This window comes from Fukomys damarensis, unplaced genomic scaffold (genome assembly GCF_012274545.1).
Source record: "Fukomys damarensis isolate Sample0158 unplaced genomic scaffold, DMR_v1.0_HiC HiC_scaffold_33, whole genome shotgun sequence".
Lineage (NCBI taxonomy): Eukaryota > Metazoa > Chordata > Mammalia > Rodentia > Bathyergidae > Fukomys > Fukomys damarensis.
The window spans coordinates 52,254,178-52,258,140 of record NW_022900945.1 but is presented as its reverse complement, the minus strand read 5'-3'; the positions used below and the strand labels follow the sequence as shown (position 1 = coordinate 52,258,140).

At 41.0% G+C, this 3,963-nt stretch overlaps 1 pseudogene; it reads left to right on the top strand.

Moving 5' to 3' along the window:
- The first annotated feature begins 3,324 nt into the window (after nt 1–3,324).
- LOC104856924 lies at nt 3,325–3,963 on the top strand (annotated as a pseudogene).

Here is a 3,963-nt window from a genome sequence, read left to right as displayed (position 1 = left end):
TTTTTTTTGGGTTTTTTTTTTTTTTTTTTTTTTTTTTTTGGTACCAGGATGGAACTCGGGTCCTTGCACTTTCGAGGCAGGCAGTGGAACCACTTAGCTAAATCCCCAGCTCTAAAAACATTCTTTTGAAGTAATACTTTTATTTTTAATTTTTTAAGTTTTTTGAGACAGGTTCTCACTATGTAGTTGAGACTGACCTGGACCTCATTATGTAGCCCAGGCTGGTCTCGAACTCACAGTGATCCTCCTGCCTCAGCCTCTCGAGTGCTGGGATTACAGGTGTGCACCATCATGCCTGGCAAAAATATATTTGTTGCTCACCTTGCATTATCATTTTTGGAAGGTGAAGAGCAGAGCTCTGCTTATGACTGGTGCTCTGGAACATAGACTGATGGGTAGTTGTGCTGGGGGAGGAAATGCTGGAGGGGCTCACATTCACACTCAGAGTGGCTCGACTCATTTGCCACTCACTGGCCTAAAGGAAGCACATGGCCTGAGGGGACCCCAAAGTGGCCACAAGGGTATTCAGTGAACCAACACCATTGACTACCATAGTATCTCATGATTGCTTCAATTTTTTCAACTATCTTTATTTCATTAAGTGTACTACTTGTTGGGTCTAAGATCCTTTCAAAGTAGTCTTAAATCAGAGCCTTGTGTGCAAGATTCGGTTACAGTGCTCAAACAGCCAAGACCATCAAGTCCTTGAAATCCTTTCTTGCTGGCCACAGTGACCCATGTCCTATGTACCTACATGGACCAATGTCTCAAACAACCCCACGTGCCTTTTTCCAGGTGTTAAGACAGCAGGCATGTGGCACAGAGAAGACTTCCTCCAGGTAGCTGAAATTCAGCATGTTCCAAATCTCTGGTGTGGATGAGGAAACTGAGGGCCAGAATAAATTTTCCGAAGCCATGCAGATAACCTGCTAAGCCAGTCATTTTGGCCGTATGGCCAGTAGTACAGCCCAACTATTATTTCATATAACTCGTTTATCCTACTTTGGAAATTCTTGTTCTAATTCATGCCTTTCTTTTCTTATTCTATTGCCTTTGTTTAGCTTTCATTTCTTGCCAGGACAAAATGATCCTCTAATTGGTGGGCCTTGCTATAGACCAACCCTACAGACAGAAACGGCCGGCTTTCTGATCCTTGCCGCTAGGTTATTAAATAGATTGATTGCTAAATGAGAAGTTATATACAGTATGTACATTATAATATTCAGAACAACGAAATGGTTGAAGAAAACTCCAACTTAATGACTTTACTTTTATTTGCCTCTTACATGCAGTACTGCAATGTATAACAACATAAAACTACAGTGCTGTATTATACAGCACCATCAGCAAAATTACAGTACTGAATAAACAAGATACACCATATAAAAAAAAAAAAAAGACATTAAGCATCTGCCTGGCAAGCAGAAGGTCCCGAGTTTGATTCTTGGTACAAAAAAAAAAGAAAAGAAAGACATTAAGTCTCCATAAACAAGATGTACAGATTTGTACCAAAAAAAAAAGACGAGTTGAAGTTTGAGTGGTAAGTCATAAGTCTGAACAATATGCCTTGGTCATAAGTCCGAACAACGTTAAACAGGTAAGTTATTAAACAAGGAATGTCTGTATAACCTATTATAAAATTCTGATAATGTCACACACTATTGTGGCTTGTATCTAGACATCCTCTCAAAGCCTCAAGCATTCGTAGGTGGGCTTTTCAGAGCTGGCTGGATCTAGGGTGTGTGGTACTAGATTAGTACATTAATGGGAACGGGTATACTGGGAATGGCTGAGTGGAATTACTGAAGACAGAGGTCCCACCCTGGGTGTGAGTGGCTCCACCCAAAAGACTTGTACCCTGGTTAGGATATGAGGAAAAGATGGAAGACAGGCTGCAGGCTGCTTGCTGCCTGCTGCTTCCTGCCCTACCATGGATGGTTTTTCCTCTTCAATGCCCCTCTGCCATGCCAGCCTGTCTTGGAGCCCGATGACTATGGGTTGAAACATCTATAAACTGTGAGCCAAAATAAACCTTTCTTCCTTAACTTGTGGATGTCGGGTATTTTGTCTCAGTAACAAGAAAAGTAGCTAAGACACATACCCACGCTTTAAAACTTTTTTCCTGTGTTTATAAAATAAAAATTGAACTGCACACCATGAAATTTGAGGCTTTTTATAATTTAGCCCCAGTTTATCTCTCTGGCCATATTTCCCATCCCTCCCCTTTACATTCCTGATTATGTGCTATTTTTCCAATATATTTTTGTCTTTCGCTTGTATACCTCCATACTTTTATTCATCATGGTTTTTTTTCTAGTGTCCCGTCTCTTTTTCTGCATAGTAAAACACTAATTTTCTAGGGCCAAATGAAATCTCCTCTGAGAAGTTTTCCTAGACTAGCAATTAGCAAACAGCCCGCATTAGAATCAGACTTGGAAGGTTCTTTAAAATGTGAGTTGCTGTCCCGCCGTTACTGTGGGAATGAGTCTGGCTGCAGTCTGAGAATTTGTGTGTCTAATTTTTTCCCTCATTTTGTCCTGGAGCCCAGATCTTAGAATCACTGTTCTATACCTTTCTCTTATCCTCTGCGCAATTAACTCCTCGTGCCTCTGTGCTTTTGTGGCCTTAATTCTTTTCACTTTGAGTTCTGAGCATCCATCTCCATCTGCTCTGCTGGCTTGTTGTACATGTGCTCCATGAATGTGTAATTGTATGATGAAGAAAGAGAATCTTTGCTCTACTTTAACTGAGTGGAATTTTTTTTTTTCCTGTACTGGCAATTGAACCTAGGGGCTACTGAGCAGTACCCAAAGGTCTTATTTTTCTCTGGAGACAGGATCTTGCTAAACTACCTACGTTGACTTCAAACTTTTAATTCTCAGCCGGGCACAATGGTGCACACCTGTAATCCAGGTACTCGGGAGGCCAAGGCAGGAGGATTGCCATGCATTCAAAGCCAACCTGAACTATGTAGCGAAACCCTGTTTCAGAAATAAATGAACCAACAAACAAAAAACCCTTTCAACTCTCCTGTTTCAGCCTCCTGAGTAGCTAGGATTATAGGGATGCATCTCCACAGCTGATAGAGTTGTGTGATTCTTTTAAAATAGGTCTAGGGATTTAGCTCAGTGGCACTGCACCTACCTTGCAAGTGCATGGTCTTCAGTTTGAGTTGGGATCTACTAATTTGATTTGATTTGACTTTTTTTTGTACCAGGCAATCGAACTCGGGCCCTTGCGCTTGCAAGGCAAGCTGCAGAACCGCTGAGCCAAATCCCCAGCCCCTATGATCTATTGATTTTAAAAATAGGAGGAAGAGGAAGAGAGAGGCCTGGAGGACACCGACATGAACAAATTGAAATCATTGTAGAAGGATAAAATTCAAGTTTATGGTCTTCACACAATCTAGAGAAAAACGTTGTTGCAGTAAAGTTGTCTTTCTCAAAATGGCTGGAATTTAGATGTTGCAACAGATAATTTTTTTCCAGAATTCCTAACTTTATAGATGAGAGAGTATAAGAAGATCGTTGGATAGGAAGAAGTTAGAACAACTGTATGATAAGTACCAAGATCCTCAAGATGAATGCAAAATTGGAAGAGACAGTATACACAGCGGGCCTGTGATGATCTGGCCCTTGATCCAGCCAGCGTTAGTGTTTTGATGAATTCCGTGTGGAGCTTTCAGAGCAGAGACACAGTGAGTTCTCCAAGCAGGAGTTCATGGATGGTGTGACAGAATTGGGATGTGACAGCGTAGAAAAGCTAAGGCCCAGATACCCAAGAAGACATAAGAATTCAAAGAACCAGGATGATTTAAAGATTTTTACCAGTTTATTTTTTTTATTTTGCAGTGAATTAGGCCAAAAAGGATAAAATCTAGAAATGACCCACCATGCCCAGCTCCACTCTTCTAAAGGTGGTTTGGGCTTGTCTTCTAGTCTAGGCTGCTCTAAACATTTATAA